The sequence below is a fragment of the Haliaeetus leucocephalus genome, unplaced genomic scaffold, assembly GCF_000737465.1.
Source record: "Haliaeetus leucocephalus isolate CR32 unplaced genomic scaffold, Haliaeetus_leucocephalus-4.0 Scaffold203, whole genome shotgun sequence".
Taxonomy (NCBI): Eukaryota; Metazoa; Chordata; class Aves; order Accipitriformes; family Accipitridae; genus Haliaeetus; species Haliaeetus leucocephalus.
The window spans coordinates 444,895-467,730 of NW_010972639.1; positions in this window are offsets into that span (position 1 = coordinate 444,895).

Consider the following 22,836-nt stretch of genomic DNA (forward strand, 5'->3'; position numbering starts at 1 on the left):
AAAACAATTTTTATTTAAATAAAGACAACTGGATTAGGTCCTTGCATTTGAAAATATTACATATATATGTGTGTGTAATTTTAAAATATACATGTTATATATAATATAAATATATCACACAATATATTGATACTATACTTGTGTGAGTGCATTCTTTACATGTATATACCTGTATGTTTAGGTATAGATATACCTATGTGTTTATAAAAGACCATATGTATAATCCATATATGTGATGGTATAGTGGTTAGCAAATTAGAAATAAGATTAAGCCCTTAAGAGTATCTTTTGCAATCACAGTCACACAGCATGCATTGTAATGAAACAGTTCGACTGATGTGAAAAATCATTCCTAATGTAAAATTCTAGGCATAGTTTCCATTGCTTTTAAGGTGAAAATCTAGAGTCCTGTAGTCCACAGAATAGACAGCCCATCCCTGTGGCAAGAGTAACTATGCCACAATATGCTTCAGGCATCTGGAAAAACAGCACTGTTTTACTCTGAAACAAGATACTCTTTTCCTTTTAACATCAATACTTTTTGAAAAAATACATCTTGAGGTAACTTCACTAAAAACCTACATCAACATATTCCATGTGCTGCTGTAATTTAGTGAACAAGTATTGTGTGTTACGAATCACATCAGTATCTACCATGTGATTGATCAGTCAATGATCTGTGTTAGTGACAATGTCCTTAGACCTTTTCTGTGAACTCTAAAATTGATGGTTCATTGCATAACTGCTAGAGAATACAAGAACTAAATACTTTTGTTCAGTTATTGTCTAGAACTTTTACATTAAACAGTTAAACCAAAGAGAAAGGATCGCTTTCTGAATACCTAAGGCTATAAGGTCCAAGTCCTGGAATACCGGATAAACTCAGAAAAAACACCTTTCTTAGACCTCTGCAAAGGACATTTAATCTTATCACGTTTTCCTTTCTAAGATAAAGGGTTTTCATATATACAAAAGTCATGCTATGAAGTGTGATAGCTTAGCCATGTGTCGTGTACCTGGTACAACATTTGCAGCTCTCCTGGCCAAATATGAGTGTTTTGAGAGTATAAAAGTTCATAAATTCAGGGGCTGAGCTGTTGGAGGTTGGAGGCTAGCAGGGTGTGTCCATGTAAACAGATGAAAGAGGACTTTATAAACACTGCTTAAGGAAGTGGAAAATAAATTGTTGTGGGTTTTTTGTTTAAATCTTCATATCTTACTTATCAAGATTCAGATCCAAGGACATAGGTTTTTGCATTTCTCTCTGTTACATTTTCTGTAAATCACTGGAGATTAAAACTTCCTCCCTATCTTGCTCTCTCTCTTTCTTCTTTTAGGGAAAGTTAGTATTCTTCAGAAATTACCAATTGTTCTTCCACTCACATAGGCTCTTGTGCCAATTTGGGAAATGACACTGAAGTAAAGCAAAAACTAATGACTTCCTTCTGTTCTTTAAAGGCACTTAACAAGTAGTTTCACTTAATTGTTCTTCATTGTACCTGATAACTTTACAGGCCGCCCAAAGCAAATGAAGCCTGCTATTCTATAACTGGTCAGCCACAGACCTATACAATTTCTTCTTCCCTCCCCTTCCCTCCCCTCCGCTCCCCTTCCCTCCCCTTCCCTTCTTCCTCCCTCCACTTTTTACTCCTTTGGCATGCCAAGGCATCAATGCACATTTATTTCTGGGGAAACTGAGTAAAGACTTCAGGATCTGACTCTTCAAAACAGGATAATCTTTTTGTACAAATGTCAAAGCTTTAGAAATCACTGATTAATATGTTATTAACTACCACAATACAGAAATTTTTTTCATGTATATAAAGAAACAGTTTTTCCTTACATTTTTTAAAATTTATTTTTAACTACTTATTTTTTGCTTTTTTTCAGCCTCCTCTTCCCTTCTAAAAGAAAGCAAGTGTTATTTAATGACCTTAATGATAGGTCAGCAGTCCCTACTCCTCCATCTCCAACAACTCAGAAGGAAAAAAAAGTCTACAGCCACCATCTTCTTTCATATTCGAGCTCTTCTTGAACTCTTTGTCTGTAACCAGCATGAGAGTTTGCCTGTGATATCCACTTTTAGTCTAGCTGTTTTGACTAAAGTATATAATTTTTTTATGTTGTTTTCTGAGTAATTTTTTATAAATATTCTAGTTTAAAAATGTAATTTCATAAAACAAAGTTTGATAAAAAAATAATAATACCTTATCACCTTTATCAAGGGCGTCATTTTAGCATCAGCAGTAGTGCCATTTGGACACTTGCAATCGTAATATGGAGATATATATATATGTAACTTGCAGCTATGTTTTGAGAGCATTTGTATTTGTTTACTGTCATTTGCTGCCATCTGACTTTTTCATTCACATATAAAAAGTAGTTCCCAGGAGTGTTTGGACAAACAGTCATTAGTTAAATCTCTGCTGTTTGAGAACTTTTACCCTAAGAATAAGTATTTTTGCTGATAAGACTGTTATTTTCCCTATGTCCAGTCTTGAGCTGGACACCTCAGGTACAATATATCTAGAGTAACTTCAAGTTCACTCAGCAGGTCCAGGAGACAGAATTTTTTCTAAGAGCTTATTAATTCTTTCACAGCAGCAAGCAATACTTCTTTACCACATTCAGCCATAATCAGGCTTGCCCAACTAACTAAATGGTATTCAACAGAAAGATTATTTTCTTGAGAAATGTCTTTTTGCCTGTTAATGCAAAAGCTCGATTAAAGATATGTTTCCATGGTTTGATACAAGCAGACTGTCTCCATGCCATCTACTCACCCCAGCCTCCCTCTTGCTCTATAAACTTTTCCATTGACTGCTATAGTGCCTGTTGGGTAGACAAAAGTTGGTCAGAACTCAGGTTTCCTCAGTGCTTCTGAGCTCAGTCAACACCCCAGTCATAAGTCCAGCAAATGTTGCTGTTTCTCAAGGCCAAGGTAACCTTAAAAAAATGCAACCCAGGACTCCTGGGGCAAATATTAATAAAATAGCTATTTAAGCCCTTCACTCAATGTCAGGAGGAAGTCTGCTTTTTGTTTTCTTATAAGCTAATGTACTCCATTAAAAATGTACTTGTTACCTTCTTCCCCATCTGTTCCTAAAGCATAGCAACCAAAGCCCCTGCTTTAGAAAACTACCACTCTTAAAGAAAACATTTAAGCGCCTGTTTAAATGCCACTAAAATCAATGGGAAATAGGTACATGTCTTCATAAGTCACATCCATAGTTACTGTCTTACAGTCACCACTTTGCCCTTTCCTGGGGCTTTCTTTGTTCAAAAACCAGTTAACATTTGCCAGACCTGAATTCCCCTAAGGCTCTTGCCTCAGGCCTGCTCAAACCACACCAAGTTTCTTCTTCTCACCTCTTTACTCATATCTCCCTTGTATTTGGATTGGGTGAGGCATCAGCAGTCTTTGTCAGACAGGAGAACACATTTAACCCTTTCTCACCATGGTCAATGCCTCAAAATTAGTGACTGGTTCAGCCAAAAACTGATAGCTTTTGCCAACTCAAAATAAGTACTGAATTTCAGTTATGAACTGAAAACTTATAATATGGGCAATATGACCACCTCTCCTTTAGTGTTTGCAGTTCAAAGCTTCCTTTAAGTTGGTCCTATAACCTATAGTGAGCCCAGGACTTGGGATATAAGATTTCTGAGTTCATATTGTTTAATTACTATCCAAAAATACAGGGTTTAAACTCACACTGCTTATACAGCCATGCTGTAATTCTTTTTAGGCCATTGCCCCACCGAAACAGAAGCCTATGTTGAGCCTTCTTTAGTTAGATGCCTGTTTTATTGAAAAAAAACCAATGCAATTCACATGTTTATTTCATTGTCTGTTTTAGTGCTGAGATATTGAAACTTGGATAGACAATTCTTTCAGTCTATTTAGATCATAATTTTTCTCACAATCACCTTATTTCTTTTATAAAAGAAACTTGATTTTTTCATGGAATAAAGAAAATCATTTGGCTTGACTATCTCTAGCAATCTTATAGGTTTTTTTGTGAATTGTTCTTGGCATTTACCAGATACCAAAGGGAAATATGCATGATTCTATGAGCTTTCCCCTTATTATCTGGTATGGTTACCATAGGCCAAGAACCACATTGCTGTAAACAGGTGCAACTTCACCTACTTCAGTTACAACCTAGTTTAGCTTAAAAGAACTACGCCTGTCTGTCTATTCTTTCTTCACCGAAGTGAGCAGGAAGATACCCACACACCTAAATCACATGCAAAGTCCTACAGTTCTTCCATTAAAATCAGTGAAAATGTTCAGGTTTTCCCATGGTACTTCTAGATCTGAAACGCCCAGGCAGAAAAATTCATGATTCCCTGCCTAGATGATAAACAGAAATGAGGAATTCTATCAATTTCCTCTTGTGCCAATTTTATACTCACATTATCTCCTTTCCTTTTTCTTTCTAATGAAATGTTTCATTACCTTGCAATAATTTCTTTTATTACAATTTATTATAGAGCAAATAAAAGCAGGTATTACTATTATTATTTTTCTTTCTTTTTCTTTTCTAAAAGAGAACTCAGTTTCAGGTGCTGGTATAATCCACCTAGTGAAGATTAAACTTTTTCTGATTATATATTTACATTGATCAGAATGTTTTCTAGATTTGAATTGAATTTGCAAAGGAATAGCAGATCTTTTGAAATGGAAGCCAACCTGAAGACGAACTAGTTCAGAGGATACAACTAATTTCAAACTCAAAGAAGAGAAAGGTAATTTTGTTTCCTATTGTCTTCAGAAAAATCAGAACAGACATGAAAAAATTTCTTTCCTGCTTCAGCTGAACATATGAAATCCTGAAAATCTTACAAGCTTCCATCTTTGTCAAGTTTCTAACTCTTCTCTCAAATTTTTGAGTATGTGTCAACTAAGACTCCAGATCCCTGCAATGCCTACCCAAATTATGGACTTCAGACTTCTGTGAAAACGCTACATTCTAGTTCCTTTTCAGCAACAGAGAACATAAACAGCAAAGACTTTTATAATCATTTTGGAGTTCTTGAAAAGGAGTGTTTTAAAGCCCAACTTTACTTCCCCAGATCCTAGAGTAATAGGCACTTGGACACTTCCTGGATTTTTGAAACATTATTTCACTAGTAAATATGACGAAGGTTTGGGGTGGGGGGCGGTTTGGAAGGACCAGGCTTGTGTCTTCTGTCTTCAACACTCAGAACTGTCTTTCCAGCTCAAGAGAACAGCTGTCTTCCCTACTACTTATCCCACCCACTGGTGGGAACCAATACTGAAATCTTGGAGTTCGGTGCTTTTACCTTTCTTCAGCACTTGAGAATTACTGTTCTGGAGGACTAGATCAGGTGACTCAAAAGCTGTCATTAGCCCCTCTGTTCCTATGTAAAAGCATCATTATAAAGCAAGTGAAAAGAATTGCTGCCCTGTGCAAAACAAATACTCTAATGTAGCTTCATCAGTTTCTTACCATGGTAACACTTCTTTTCCGGATCACATTTTACTGCACTGCCATACTATCCAGCTCCTTGATTGACAAGATTGCAGCTTAATTCAGGAGGAGGCAACTGGCTAAACTGGCAGCATTTCAGATGCATTCCCTAAGGTCTTAGTCCCTAACTGTTGTTCTGTGCCATAAGTGTCTGCAAGACAGTTATCACAGCTGGGGCAGATGGAGTTTGATACAACCCACGCTTTTCCTCTGGGAGAGTTCCTACAAAACATTGGAAAAACAAGAACAAGCAATTAAGTTTCCTTTAAAAGAAAGCAGAGCTGTAATATTTCTTGTACTCTAAGAATCTAAGGAATAGCAAGCTCAGGAATCTTGTATGTCATGCACCGTCACCTGTTCTCTGTCCCAGTTGAACTGCATATGAGTGGATAGCAGTCATTGTACCAGCATAGATATTACTTTTGAGATTTTGAGCCAACTTAGAGAACTTCTGCCTTAAAACATGTTTAAGATAAAACCCTTCAAAAAGCTAACTCTCAGGGGAAAAAAAAATCACAGCACCATCCAGCAGTCTAGTTCAGGGACTGAGGGAACCATTCCGCTCACTTATATTATTAGTCTTTCTAAACACCGTACCATTCTGAGCTGAACAATCTGTCCTCTCCAAAAACCTGCACTTTCTGTCCCGATAAATATCTATGTAACATATTCAAAAATAAAAAGCTGAGAATTTTCTCCCTGAACCTAATAAAAGAACACCCTCCACCTGAGAGGAAGGCATTTCTAATGCCATTCAACTCTGTAGAAGTCCCAAGAAGAAATTCAGCAAACAAAAATTAGACCGAGCATCTTCAAGTGGATATAATGTCACTTCTGGGCTTTATTCTGACTATATAACATAATAAAGTCTGTCTTTCACAGAGGAAACCTGTGTAGCCCTTCAGAACCAGTCATTGAAGGGAAATTAAGCAGCAGAGGTAGGGAAAATGTAAACATTCTAAAATTCAAGGACTGCATCAATGTGGCCAAAGGGCAGTTCTTGGATACTGCACACAGGAAAGAACTCAAGTGAGACTGCTGTTCAAATTTGGAGAAAGACTTGTGTACCTACAAGTTTGGCTGTTTTGTCTAACTGGACTAACTAGCTGGTCTAATAAAAGATACTACCTTACATAGAAATTTTGCCCTGCCTCATATTTTTACAGCATCATGGCTACAATAGCTGTATTACTAAACAAATGTTATTCAAACCAATCATTTCATTTGTGCTCAAGGGAGAGTTCTGCCTTTCCTCTCTAAAGAAGAAAAAGCAGTTAGTGCCAACTAACAACATGAACATGCACTTGCGTTAAACACATCTGTATCTGAGGGCAAACAGAAAATTCTCCTGACTTGATTTCTTCCTTTTTCTCCCTTCAGTATCTGTGGCTATAGTAAAGTGACATGCAAAATCCCCAGTAGGGATTTTCTGAAATTCTCCTGTTTCTGTCCAAGCAGCAGCATCAGTGCTGAGAAGAGAGAGAGAAAAGTGCCTGTGGATTCATTGATACTGTCCTGTCAGATTTGCCAGTCTTCCACAGTGTAGATCCAGCCAAATAGTAAAAAAATGACAGCCTGCCCAATATGGCTAATGCTCTACTGATGCTAGAGAAGTACTGCAAAAATTACGGGAAAACTACTATGAACACAGATTCTCAATTATGAAGACTTCATAGTTTTTACATTATCTAACTAAGAACAAGCTGGGATGAAGGCAGAAGAAATGGTAGGGATAAACAGAGCAGGAGGCACCCAGCTGTCTTCCTGTCACAGCTGAGGTCACAAGCTCAGGAAAACTGGCAGGAGCAGCAGGTCCTTCTGAAAATCCTCTTGGCGCATTGCTACTGTCACATGGTTGCCAGATCATGCTATATGAATTAATAAAACCACTCTCCTGGTTCATAAGAGACCCAAGTGTTCTAATGAAATAACCTGTACCAGCCAGAAATGGTTTTCTTTTGAGACTTGGAGGACTTGACCTAAGACACAGAGGGATAACTGCAATATTCTCAGTGATTCCATGAGCTTTGAGTCAGCTTCATAAACTGTGGGAAAGAAGTACACAGAATAAAAGCCACCCAATGGCCTGCCTGGGAATCTACTCTCTCAGGAACTATGATTGTCACTGACCTTCATGGGGGCAAGCAACAAACTGATTCTTCATACATCTGTTTTCAGTTGATCTGTTTTCAGTCAATTTACTTTTCTTGAGGGCAAACATCTTGCGAAATAATAAAGGCAAAACATGTGGGAGATGCACACAGGAGAAATGGATTTCTACAAGAATCACATATATGAAAAACCGTATACAGTTAGCTGTGTAGTAAAAAAAAAGTGCATTCTGAAGCTAGTCAGGAAAGTAGACAATTAGAAATGGGTCTCAGCTGTAAGTTTGCAGGTTACCCATGAAGAAATGTGACAGAGAAGTTGTCTGTCTACTTTTTCTCCCTACTTGTGCAACCAGATAGTACCTTAATTGCTATAAGCAGACACCTGCTGAGAAGATGGGCTTCATGTAAAGAGCACATTACCTGGGAAAAGTCAGGGTCTAAATAATGGGGACACAGGCTCTGCTGCCTGGGGCACAGTTTTTTGTGTTACCATATCAAAAGCGGGTTGGCTTCTGCTTTTGCCAGGTGGATCTATGTACAAATTAAAGTTTGTAGTTCATTGGAATCACTTTCTGTTGCCATTGTAGTTGCATGCTAATCCTCTCCTAATAGAATAGGGCAATAATAATTAAATATATATAAAAATTATTACATACAATAATAGTTATCAGGAAAAATAAAGAAGGCAGAATCAATATAGTGCTATCTCAGAAAAAATGGGTCTGTGTTTCTGGTAGAGAGCTCTCTCTATGATTTATAAGTATCAGTGAAAAATTTGAGATTCTTTTTAAATGTGTGTATTACATTGTCAAAATATTGTATATATTTTATTTTGTATATATAAATTCTCAGAGTGCATCCTATAGTCTATTAGCTAATAACGTATAGCACCAATTTAATGGCAGATATTTTCAAAGATTTTCTGGACTCTTTGATAACTGAAATACTGAATGAAGAATTTGAATTTTTAATCAATGTTTTTCTTTCATTCCATTTTACCAGGCAATCCAGCTAGAGGATCTAAAATAATAATCACTGTTTCCCTGCATAAATGTCTGTATATAGAAAGTGGCCTCTGTTGGCAAAAAAGGTGAATTACTCTGTTGTTGAGTTATTCAGTGTAGCATGTTGTTACAGCACATTATTTTTTGCCACATGAATATACAGAAATTCTGATGATACCTATAGCTCTTTGTGTAGGAAAGGACAATATACAACATTTTCAATCAAACAGTTTATATAATACGAATAACAAAAATCTCTTTGTATACTAAAAAATAAATAGACAATCAGAAATTAATTGAATCATTAATGCCTTTTTATAGTCTCATTAATAACATCTGTTCTCCAAAAATATAACTCTACCCACACTAAATAATATTTCAGTCTAGTCAATTTTTATTCCCTCCTTTCTAGCTCTTTATTCCCTAGTTCAGATGTTGATCATCTCTTAGTGACATCATATTGAGGTGCTGTCGAAACAACTGTCATGTCATAAACAGAAGATTACTTACTTCAGTCACAAAAATGGGAAAGAGGACAATAAGTTTCTAAATACTAAAAGTTTCCTTTTAAATATATTTCCAACAATGGGCATTAGGTTATTTTAAAAGTTTATATTTTAAACATCTCTCTGAAGTAAATTCAGTGGCTTTTCCAGTATCATGAACTGGACCAGTTCTGCTTTCAATTGCATTAACACAATCCTCTAGAAGTCGATGTCGTTACAGCATTGTAAAGCTAGGATGAGATCTGGTGTGGGCCTTTGTACTCTTTTTGACTGTATTACAGACCTTCTTTTTCTTTCCTTCTTTCTTTTTTTTTAAACTCAGCTTCAATTTTTTTTTTTTTTTTTTTTTTTAAGCTTATTTTGCCCCAGGCTTAAGTTCAGTTTGGACAGTCTGAGCTGAGAAAAAAAAGCAAAACAAACACTGTTTGTCTCCTTTTGAAAGTTATTCAGGCACCAGGGGCTAGGTCTTGATTAATGCTTTCTTTTGAAGCCATTGTTATCTAAGCTCTTATACAATTTGTTTTGGGTTTTCCTTGTTTTCAAAAGTAGTGTTAAAAACTCAATGAAGTTAACACAAAGAGCTACTGTAATGAGGTAAGACTGTGTCCATACCAACAAAAGGGACAAAAATGAATTATTTCATATGCTGCCAGTGAGCATCAGTGTTAAAGGAATATATGAACAGCAAAAGTTTTATTCAGTTGCCTAAACACAGGCATCTAGTGACATTTGAGATGCCCTAGGATTTCCCACACAGCATTCATATGCAAATCCAAGAAGGCACAAGTCTTCCTTATTTTCTTGGGGTATCATATCTGACAGGCCTATGCAAACTCTCCAGTGTCTGAAATGACATGAGAGAGTTTTGCTGAGGCAATTGGATCAAGTCCTAAGTGTCTATGTATTCTGTCACTTAGTCATTGCCACAAAAAAATTAGCTTTACACTTTGTCAATAAAGGACATATTTATTAAATGCTTTTAAACATATTTTGGAAAATCTGCTCAATATGAATTTTACATAGTCTGTAAAGCATGAACATGAGAAGAGTGAAGCCCCAGCACCTTTATGCCACATGCTTTGTTCTCTTGGCTGGCAAATTATAGCACATTCCCATGGGGACAAATACAACCATGTTGTGGAACCTTAGTGAACCATGCAAAAGCCAGCAGTCCAAATCAGCTGCTGCATAATTAGGTACAGCCCCTGTGACATTTGCAAAGTTGCTCCTGTTTCATGTCATGGTGAACTGGTTGGTAGTGAATTCATCTGGGTTTTAATACAATTACTGAATGTATGTATTACAGGCTTTGGTTTTATCAAGATGTGCAAGATTAGAGCACAGCCATATCGTAAACTGCTTCCCAACCATATGTAGCGTAGAAAGTTTATAAATTAAAGTGAAATATTCTGAACAATTCAGTTTACATTATGAAATACATTTTTTCTCCTAGATGGATCATCTGATGCTTACTTTACCCTTGCTACAGCACTTTTTATGAATATTAGGAATGCATCTTGCCCTACTCTTTCAGAATGAGAGTTTCCAAGTGATCAATTTCCATTTAGTGTATGAGAAAGATTCTTTTGAGACAGTGTTTGCAATACATAGACAAAACAGAGTGTCTGTTCCATAGCTGTCACTAGTGTAAAGGCTTCAACCATTTAATTTGGATAGCAGGTCCATTATGTTTAGCAAACTTTGTCATCTTGTCCAAGTCACTGTGACAAACACAGTTTCTTTTTAGCTTATTTCCTGGTTAGTTTCCTTGTCCATAGGCATCTTGCCTTCACCTCAGCTGTTGACTCCCTCCATACTACCCTTCTTACCTTACAAGGGCTGACATGCTCCTCATTGCTCACTGCACCAGCTAGACTATGCTTGGAGGCACTCCACTTCCAAGTTGATCAATTCATCCCATTCCTGTCTCTTGGCAACAAAGATGACCAACTGTCAGAGCTCCAGTTCTAGTTTGGTTAACCTTTTGACATCGTGTCCTGATGTACAATAATGGCTTGTACTACCAAGAATTATTAGTGACATTCAACATGGCTTTAGAGGAGTCATTTAAGGACAGATCATAATCTAAGTGTAAACTCCCTTCTATAGTTGGTTTATTACTTAAACTTCGATTTCTTAGTGCTAACGTTACTATGATTATACTGACCTCTAGGGGTTTGCTTTCCATCATAAAGTCTTTAGCTACAGGATGTTGAAGTCAGTTTCCTGCTTGAGTTGTGTCAGTGGAACTATATTCTCACTTTTTTTTGCACATTGCAGTTTCTTTAAAAAGTAAGAAAGACATGAAACACTAAAGTGACAAGACAAAAGAGCACTCACATCCATGTTTCTAGGGCATCAGGTGAAATACAATATTTATCTTCAGAGATGAAGAAAGCCTTGGACAAAATCGATACTCTTTCAAGGCCTGCCAGATACACGTCTTATAAATATAAGAGCAATGCTATTCTTAAATCTTTTCATTGTAGCTCACATTTATCCTACTATATTAATGAGATTAATACCACTAATTTTTATTCCATAGACCTTTGTTCCCTCTGAGAATCATTAAAAAAATTTTTAGGAAGAAGGACTTGGAGAGTTCAGTGACAATTCACCTTTTGTCAAAGACATGCTTTTGTCATAGATGAAGACAAACTGGTTGCTCTGAATGATGCAAAACTGGCTTCTCAACTATGAAATTGATTCTTTATAGCAAAATGGTGCATTCTAATAACATAAATCTTTCTAAAAGGACTTTTGGCACATATATAACATTGTCTAGTAGTGTGCATCAACAACAAATGTATTCAACAAAAACATGGTGGCCTTAGCGTCTCTCAACAGCACAAGTTTTTCTAGGAAAGACTCCATAACATTAACACTACAGCAGTAAGCAAATGTAGAATTGAGTGTTTCCTACTGCTTGGAAATGTATTGAGACAGTCTTTAATTACAGGATTGCGTACAGATGCATACAATTCTATGTTTTTAACATGGACATGTATAAAATCTCTTCACTAGTGTGCTCTACTTCATATTTGCCCAAATGAACAGTCAATTCACAACAACTCACCAAAACTATTATTCATGAGTGAAAAATAATTTTCAAGCCATCATCACTTCTGATGATGATGTCAGAAACAGGTTCTGCAAAACCTCCATGAATTATAACTCTCACTGAAACTAAGTCTCACTGTTATGATGCACAGAGTTAGGCAACATTGATGACTTTCACCACTGGTGCCCCAGCTATAATCATAACAGAACAGAGGCCAAAATGTTACTATCTAAATTTGGAAAAGCACACTGGCTTTGTGCCCAAAATAAAACACTCCCAATTTCTGCTTTTACTTTTACATCTGGAGTCACCAGATAATCAGGAAATCCGTAGGTGGAAAATGGGAAATCCTATATTCTTCATCTGAATTGAAAGGGAATTCCACTGTGGAAAACCGTATCAGCTATCAACAGGATTAGATATAGTATATAAAAATAAGATTTAAAAAAAAAAAAAAGATATTTAAACTGGGGAAGTTTAAATAAAGGGCAGAAACACAACAAGCAGGTGATTCTTAGCAGTCAGTTAAATTTGAATTTACTATGGCAGTATGATAGAGTTCTTAGCTGTTTTATAAATCCCACATAAGACAGCCCCAGGCAATAATATCAGCGAAAACTACACCTGGAGAGGAATGCTGATTTCCAGTCAAGGACTGGACATGTCTCATTTTGCTCATCAAATTCAAATTCCTGGTCTTCCTTCTTCAGATTCCTTTAATGGTGTTTTTAATTTTGCTTCTGTTTCCTTCAGTCCCATGCAGACTTTATATACTGATTAATTTTCCTCTAAAATTTCGTTTGGGGCTTTCTATCCCAGGCCTGTATTTACACAGCCTTTTTCTCCCCTGCCCCGAGTCCTCTGGCTGGTCCTCTGTCTTGGATTGTTTTGTATTGCACTTGGGATGATTCAGGCCCCAGACCTGCACAGTTGGCAGTTCTGTATCTTTTTTCACTGCAAACAGACTCACTGATAGCAGGCAAGCAAAGCACAAGCAATAATTCTATACAAGCCAATACCTCTATACGAAGTACAATTTCTGCTTTCTTTTATTGAACACCAAGGTCTCTGTGCAGCTACCATTACCCAGTTTAAATTATAGCCTTTGAAATTCAAAATAATTCAGAATCATCCTTTTCTATTATCAGTCATCAAAACAAGCTCAAATCCTGTGCACCTTTTTGAATATCTGATAGAAATAGATGCCTGAAGAAGCAAATTCTATCACATTTTTCCCCAAATCACCCTATGAATGGGGTGGATGTTATTTTTTAGGGGTAAGAGCTGCAATTCTATTCCCAGAAACTATGGGGTTCCTACAAGAATCTTCCTGAGAGTTGCTCTGTAACAGCCTAACTCCAAAGAAGCAGAGTTAGTACATAAGTACAAATGAGATTTCTTGATCTGAAAAGGACTGCAGAAGAATTAATTCTGTTTAGATCTGGTAAGACATTGGAGCAACCTAGAAAATAAATTTTAAAAAGTTGGCAGTATTTTACATGGGTTCAAGGACATTCAATTGCAGAATGTCCAGTTGATGGATGATCTGAAATACAGAAACACGATTACAAGTTCTACTATAAAGTAGTAAAAAATAGGAACACAGCTATGCAGAATTTCTATTTGATGAAAGGCCTATCAGAGCTGCTTTTATGGTAAGTAAAATAAACTCTTGTGCTCATCAAAAGGCTGGAGTAGAAAGCAGTACAAATACTGCTCACTTAAAATTCATTTGCAGTTCTTTTTTTTAACTCTTCCTATAAACACAGGAGGAATTTAGTCAATAGTTCTAAACATTATGTTGCTAGATGCTGCCTAAAGCTAATTCTCTGTGTTGCTGTGGTCCAAATTAGAATTAACAATAAGCAGACACTGTTTAATGGACAGCTTGAAAACTATCCTCCCTGACACTGCCTAGGGAGGTAAATGAAGAAAATGTGTAGTTTCACAGCTCGACCTTTAAAAAGTGGGCTATTATTTTACATAAAAGGTGGCTGTTGGTGAATAATGGAACAAAACACAACAAAGAAAAAAACCTTACAATTACAATACACAATAAAGTTGTTTTAGGTATTATTTGTATACCAAACATATAGTATGATAAATACGAGTTTTGTTTGACTAGCTAAATTATATTTTCATATGCCACACTTTGCTACGTAAGCAGAGTGCTTTAGGGTAAATACTTGTTAACCAACTCTTCTAGTTAGCAACTGTTGACAAAGCCAGTTCTGAACAAAGCTGAGCATACTTAGCTTAATGAATTGCACATAGAGAACATGTAAGCTGGAAAAAAAATGGACAAGGACTGAGTCTTGAGAATTATTTCATTGTATGTTTCTTTAATTACAAAATGCCTGGTGTTACAGGCCTTCTTTCAGTACTCAATCTCCAGCCAGTCGTGCCTTGATGCAGTAATGTATGTGTTTAAATTCTGTACAACAATTCACAACTGTTGTTTTTGGTTTTTTTTGTTTCTGTTTTTTTTTAGAGAAATGAATAGGAAATAATCCTATCAGGCGACAAACGTGGTATTCTAAATGAACTTGTGTCCAGTATGTCATTTCTAAATGAAAAGTCCTCTCTGGAATCTGAGCTTGCTGAATGAAATTGAAATTCCTATCAGTGTAGCTATGCTAATATCATCACTGGAACTGAGAATAATCTCAGTTTCATTCAGCCCATGTGGAATTTATATAAAGGAATACATCAAAGGATATTTAAAATTATGATGCACTTGAACTAAAGTTTGTGAGACAACCATGTCTTGACAGTTTTTATTGTAGCTGTTTACAACTACTTCTGCATGGACCTTTTATAATTTTCCTTGGCTTGCTCATTACAAAATGGCTATGCTGTAATCACAATGTCCATTTAGTCTCCGGGCAAAGTATAAAACTCAATGAGCCTAGAATTTGAAAGAAAAATGCTCTAGGAAATTTAATATCTGCATCGTTACATCTTATTAACCTTAATACTTCCTCAATGTGATCTCTTACTTGAAAAGGGTTCTCTCACTCTTTTGCTAGAAGATCTGCAAAATCTTAGTGTTAAAAAGGTGTTAAATACAACAGAGAAAAGCTGCCTGTGATAGCTGGAATTAAACCAAATGCTAAAAATCATTAGAGAATTAAAATGACACCCTTACCATTAATAGTGAGTAGTACGAAGTGAATATTTGTTCATTTCTTTATTTATTTTTACAGATGACTAGTAAATTAGCTGAATTTGCTTATTAGAACTCCTTCTAGCAGTTTCAGTGGAAAATCTTCCCTTATTCTTCTAAGCTGTTAAATAACTGTCATACATCTCACAAGGTGCAATTTTGCATTTAATAGCATAGAAAGGCATTCCTCTTAACAGTGTGACCTCTGGATGTCATTTATGTTTAAAATTACTTTGTCATGCAAGTTTAATATCTCTCACACACTGACAGTGAGACTCACAGAGGTGACTTTTCAGCTTACCACTGCTCATCAGCTAGCTCAGTCATCTCCAGAAATAAATGGTGGCCTCCTTTCAACAGAGCTACGTGCAACGTGGCTTTATCAGTGATCCACTAACCAACTCTGAGTGGAGTTACATGGAGCACACAGGTCACAAAAGAGTGCTACACTATATTGTAGTTCAAGGTGAGCTATACAGTGGGGGTCCACTCTTGAAATGACAGTGCTACACTACAACCTGGCACCTTAGCCCTTTCCAAAGTCGTGTCATCCGATTATCCCTGTTCCTTTCCTCTTCCCATACACTGGGCCACAATTCTGAATGTGACATGTCTCATGTTGAAAAAAAAAGAAATTTAACTGTATGCACTTATTTTGAAAAATCTTATCAAGGATACATATTAAATATCAAGTGTCTCAGCTCAGTAGGTACTCTGCGTATGGGTTGCCCATGTTGGAAGGAAAGCCTCCTATCTGTGCTCACATTATATAATAAAAGCAAAGATTCAGAATATATTCATAGCATTATTCATATTTTGACAATTCACTAGTCAAATTAGTGTTGACTAAACTCCGGACTGGTTTGGACAGAAGGCTACGAAGAAGCAGTGCTACCACATATTCAGTATGTAAACTACAGAGATGCAGTAGCATCAAGAAATTTGCTTAGCTATTTCATTCTACAGTTGCACCAAGGTATACTAGCCATATACAAATTCCTTCAGTTGTTTCCTTTAACATGAGGAACTCAAAAGAAACGCTAGCCTAGAAAAAGCAACATATAATACCCTATTATTCAAACTGATGAAATGCCTTCATTTATACTTCTAAATGAAACTTCTATAAATGTGTACCATCTAAATCTGAAAAACTTATCACACTAAACTCTAAAATCCATCTTTTATGTACTACTATTGTACAACAGATCAAAGCACTCCAAACAGAAGCAAGAGCTGGAGTTGTAAACTCCTGTTATTCAGCAACATCTTACGCAATTCACCTTTATAACTTCCTGCCAGTTGCATTTAACCTTTGATTTCACCACTGGAATATTTTCTGTAATAGTAGCCAAAGCAAACAGCACAAATAAAGTAAAATCCTTTCCCATATCAGCTTAAATTTCATTGACAGAAACAGGGGGGATTCTTTTTTTTTTTTTTTTTCTTTTTTAATAAAGTTTGTTTCCACTTGGCTATCAAGACCCATTATATCTTATTAAGCATGCCAAAAAAATGAAGCCTCAGCTAAGAACGATATTATTTCTTTTACCTACTTTATGGACCAGATCCTCAAAAATAATTATCATATACTACAATATTCAGAGCCAGTTTCTGACAACTTAAGTGTTTTTGTGGAGTATTCTTAGTGGACCAGCACTGTTTAAGAATGGAAATCAAGAAAATGAGGGCAAAAAACAATTCCTAGATTCTTAGCTTGCTAACCAACAACTGATAACAAGTCTTCCCCTCATTTGTTAAAAGGCAGTCTTAGAGTTAGATTGGTCCATTTTCAAAAATGATGGGGAAAAAATACGTAAATCTCCCTTTTGATGTCTTAAAGTCTAATTTAAAATGTCGATACTCTTCAGCTGTATAAGGTTTCACTCAAATATAAGCTATCACCCAAATGAAGAAATTTACTGGAAGCTGGGTGCATCAAATCCTTATTGAAGTTTCTGTGGTAAATCAATATCAAATCAGATCAGAGTTAATAAGAACCTACTTGTAGAGGGTGTCAATATGAGAGAGAACTTAGAGCTCTTTCTTTCTCCAAACTACAGAATTACTGTAAGGTCATTTTTGTCTTTCTACAGGAAAGAAATTATCTTGGCTCCTTTTGTTCTGTTTACGTTCAGAGAGGTTTGCTATGATGAGCAAATACTATAGAATGGCTCACAATTATTTTAGCAGGACTTGTCCCTGTCACACTCAAGAAATTTCCCAACTACTTGTTTACTCTTCCACCTCACTCATTGTAACTTCTGTGTTAGCAGTATTGTTTACTGATGCACTAGAAAAATGATGGTAGAATCATAAATAAGGATTTTCAGAACCCCTGAATTTTATATTGACCTTGCAAGGCTTTTTGGGATGGGGGCTGGGGAAGAAAAGTTATTGCTATTAACAATCTAAAGATGATTCAAAATGACTATTTGAATTAACATCTAATTAACATAGGGCATTAATTAGTGGGTTGTTTAGGTGAGGTAGCCTTTATATAAGTGTGCCAGATGAAAAAGAAATAACATAAGCAGAAAAGTCACACATGTTAAAACTGTCACATTAAAACAATTAAGTGCCTTTATTAAATGTTTTCCTCTTCACAGAGAATTGCAATACATGCTAGAAATGTAATCTGTGTTTTACATTGTAAGTAAATATTTTAAGTGGAACATATGGGAACTGTATGGGAAATTTTTAGACCATTCAAATTCCTGCTTTGATGCTGTTTGTTTTAATTTTTTCATTGTTAATTTTTAAGTGCTTTAGAGTAATTAAGAAATTGTTCAAATAAACTTGAATTCAAAATTGCTGCTAATCTGAAGTGACAAAGGTAAAAAACATTTTAGTATCCTTTTAGCTCAACAGTAATGCTATTAAAATTTTCAGGTAAAAACAGAACATAAAACCTAAACCATGTACTCTGCTTTCTATTTGTCTTGTCCTTGTAAGTTATCTGATGAGTTTGGTTAGATTCTAATGTAAGTAAGGTAAGCAAAAGTAAGTAAAAATGGAAGAGTGGCACTGGATATTTACTTACACAATTTGATTCAAGAGTATGTTTGAGTATACTGTACTTTCTTAATTATTTTATTAGCTAAGAATTTAGCACAATAGGAAACATAAATATAGCTCCAAATTACAAAGCTTTCTTATGTATACTCCCATTTACTTCTTTCCAAAGCCAATGTTCCACTTAGGAAAAAATCTTTTCTGAGGCTCCTGAAGGTATATCTAGCAAAAGCAAAGACCGTCTGATAAACAGGGGAAAGAAAGGTATCATGTCTTTTTGATCTGTTCCAAGGAGTGTAAAAAGATAGCATCACGTCTGACAGCTCTTGAGCCCTTTCTTCTATTTTCCACCATTATTTTGTATTTGTGGCACCTGCTGACTCAGTCAGCCTCCAGAGTTACTACTGGCACAACATTGTACAAAATAATAACAAAACCAAATACACGGGAACGCTGGCTTGGCTGCTGGCTGCCCAACATGTTAAATACACAAAAAGCAGCAATTTTGTGTGCACCCTGCAAAAGCACATCTCACTGAAACAGGATAAATTTTTCTGTCTCACAGGCACACACTTTTTAGCTTAAACAACAACCATGCAAAATAAAATGGTACACATATGTCACAGTTAAAGATTTTGATACACAAAGACTCTGAAAGATTCTTTCCCTTCCCCCTTTCTGTAAGTCTGTTAATTTTCTCTTCCACAGCAGTTGTATGAAATCATGACTTTAATTTCTTGTATATGAAATCAGAAGGTTGTTGGAGGAACTGCGCTTCAGTACAGTAATTACAGCAGAAAAGCTATCTGTTTAGAAATCTTTTTGTGTACAGTACTATTGAGCTTTGAAGCATGACAGGAGCTGCCAGGCCTCCCTACAGTAGAAATAGTAAATGGGATTGACGACTCTGTTTGGAGGCTTCAGAACTACCAGAAAAGCAGGCTATTACCTTAGGATAAGAAACTGAGTAGCAGCATTACAGAGGCAAGCAGCTATTAAGTGGAGTAGGAATTAGCTGAATGCACAGTTAGCTGGAAAGATGTAGTTTAGACAAGTCATGTTCAGTGCTTTGAAACCTGTTTCAGTCATCACACCCACATGGGAAACTCAAAATTTAGCCTTGGGACAGAACCTCCGTACTGGGGAAAAGCCTGCCAGAGAATCCTCAACAAGTATGCAGCTCCAGTTTCAGCCTATTATAATATTGCTAGTTTTCCAGCTCTTCAGTAAAAACAAGGAAAATGTGGTATTTATGAAGCAAAAACACCCCTATGGCATGAAAACCGAACAGCACATGATATTCCATAAGGTGAAAACACAGCAGTATGATACACGCTTTGGGGGCACTATGACGGCCGTCTTCACTTTTGCTTGGAGGACAAATAACCCAGAAATCTGTCAACATGTTCAGGTCTGCATAAGCCTGTCGAAAGGGGACAAGTTGCAGAAATATGTGTGTTCCTTTAAATTCTTATGTAGGGCCAAGTCTTGAAATCGGCAGTTTATTCATCTGAATTGTTTTTGCTTGATTAGTGCATGTATGATTTCAGACAGATTTGTAACCTCCTGAAATGAATGAGAGCACACTTAAACATCTGTCATGGTTTAACCCCAGCTGGCAACTAAGCACCACACAGCTGCTCACCACTCCTCCTCCCCCATGCCAGGTAAGATGGGGGAGAGAATCAGAAGGGTAAAAGTGAGAAAACTTGTGAGCTGTCCCAGCTGTGTCCCCTCCCAACTTCTTGTGCACCCCCAGCCTACTCACTAGTGGGGTTGTGTGAGAAGCAGAAAAGGCTTGACTGTGTGTACGCACTGCTCAGCAATAATGAAAACATCCATGGGGGTTATCAACATTGTTTTCAGCATAAAACCAAAACATAGCCCCATACTAGCTACTGTGAAGAAAATTAACTCTATCCCAGCCAAAACCAACACAACATGCATATGTGGTTGAATCAAGGTGTATGAAACAAAACAGGTTTAGTTCTGATCACCTGAAAGACATCTGCATGACCTTGTCTCATTATGCAAAATGAGCTACTTCAGCTTCAACTAATTGCTTCTTTACCTTGAATTGGAAAGGATTGGTCTGCAAAGTGTCCTTCCCAAGAACTTACTGCCAGTTCAGCAGAGCCTAGGTCGGATGATACTTTGAGTACTTTGCCAGACCACCTACTCAGACCAAGGGTCTTCCCTAAACAATGCTGGAAAGCCCTTCAGCAGGCATCTTTCTTAAGACTGGAACATGATATGGGCCAAGAGTTTTGTGTTGCAAGGGTTAGAGGTCTCTTTGGCCAGTGGCACTTACAAATATGTGTTTTCTCAGAAATTTATCTCTTTTTCCCCCTTTACTGATATAATACAAAATGCTGTTTCCACAGGAAGTCCTTGCAGGAAGATATGAGGTTAATTTGATGCAGTCTTAGGATGGCTGTTTTGTTTGCAGGAGTAAAGAGAGAGAGAAAATGTGGAGGCAAACCAAAGGCTGAACCATGCAGCATATTGAATCTGGCATCAGCTTTAGAGGTTTCACAGTGGAGAAACTATAAACTTTTGGAGAAACCGCAATTTGTTTGGGCAACCATTAATCACTAGCAAAATAGTCATTAAGCAGCAATAAAACTAATAATTGATTAAATGATGATGTAAACAGAAGTTGTTAGAATAAAGAATAATACTGGGTGGGAATGTAACTGATAGCAAGATTTGTACAAAACCAGGTAATGTCGAATATGGAAATACCCAATGCATCTTTGCAAATACTAGTACAGTTAGTATTTCTTCTGTTTCTGACAATATGTCTACTGTGCTGCAATGATAACACATTTGGGCCATTCTACAAGTCTTTACAAATAGGAAAATTCCTGCTGAATTTGTTGTGGAATTATATATGTCCCAAAAGGTAGTGAATAAGAATCAAGACCTCCATAGTGTTAGCACTCAACTCAGCTTTTCTTTCCTTCTATGATTTAAACTGAGTTAGAACCTACAGATAGCAAGGAATGCTCTTTTTCCACCTTAGCGAAATTTCTTGTATGTTATTTTAAAACATCTAACATGTAAGTCAGTCATTCAAGGTCATAACTGTGGCATCAGGAGCAAGTTTCACCTTTAAAGTCTCTCATGCTGATGAGGGCATTAGTGTTTCTTTCTGAGAAATACATAGCCCTTCATCAGTAGCCTCATAATTGCTTGGGTAGCATTCTTTGTACTACTTCAGGGTTATGAATCTAGCACAAGTTAACTGAAACCCTGTTAGAGGGGCTGTCATGTCAAAAACTCCAACTGTTAAGATAGAAAGACAAGTCTGCATGAGGTACCTACAACCTGCTTGGGACGCAGGGGCTGAATCCATTTTGCTTAGACAACAAAGAACCATTGAACTGTTTTGCTGAACAAAATGTTACCAAATAATTCAGTGAATTATAAGAGTCGGGGGGGGGAGAACAGAACCAATTTACATATGGTTTAGTCTATAATTATTGTTACAGTTCACACTTTGTTTACATATTTTTTGTAGTGTAAGAAGGAAAAGAAATGACTATAAATTCACCTCTTCTGTCCATAGTAACTGTGACCAGCCGCAGAGCTGGGGTTTTTTTGTTTCCTCTTTTCACTCAAACTGCCCCATACTCACAGGCCATCACTAAGGACACCACATTAATTAGCCAGAAGGTAAAGAACATGAAAACCCTCTATGAGTTTATAATGGCACAACTAAATTAATGTATAGGCTAAAAATACCTAGTGCTTTTTCAGCTGAAGACAGAAACTAACCTGAAAAGGTCAGGCCACTGACAAAGGTTGTTGCATAACTGTGTACATTCCTGTTCTAATGAAAGATTTGATCTACCTCTGCTTGTCTGGGTCCAGCATGGAAGGTAACAAGTCAGGCAGTGCTGATGATACTTTTCAGCCAAACAAGTTCTTCTAGCCTCACCTAATTCTTTTACAGTGATTAAGTTTTAGGAGTGAAAGGTTATATATCAACTGTCTTTGTAACCCTTTCCCACCTACCTTTTTAAAATTTGTTAAGGCTCAAAGAATTTAAGTCTAGTTCCTCATCAGAATGGTAAATACAAACTAAACTACCGTGCTGAAGTCACATCTAAGGTAGCCTGTCTGTAGCACCCAGACTTTACTATTAATAAGGCTAATTAAAAACTATCATGTCATTTGGCTTTGTTTTGATGTGATGGGTCTTATTATACAGTATGATATAGAGTAGTGGGAGGATTACAATGTTCTACTGTGGCAAAGAACCATCTTGTAATGGTCTTGGGTTAGTAGGAAAACATAAAGCATTATTAATCTTATTTAACAAACCCCTTAAGCATGTAAGTCCAGAACAACTTCCCCAAACTTTCCGTAACGCCACTACTGTCTCTGCATTTAAGTCTGTCTTTAATCAGGCTGTGCTACAGTGAATTGAGCAGAAGGGTATGGAAACTACTATTGTACCCGTTTCCTTCACA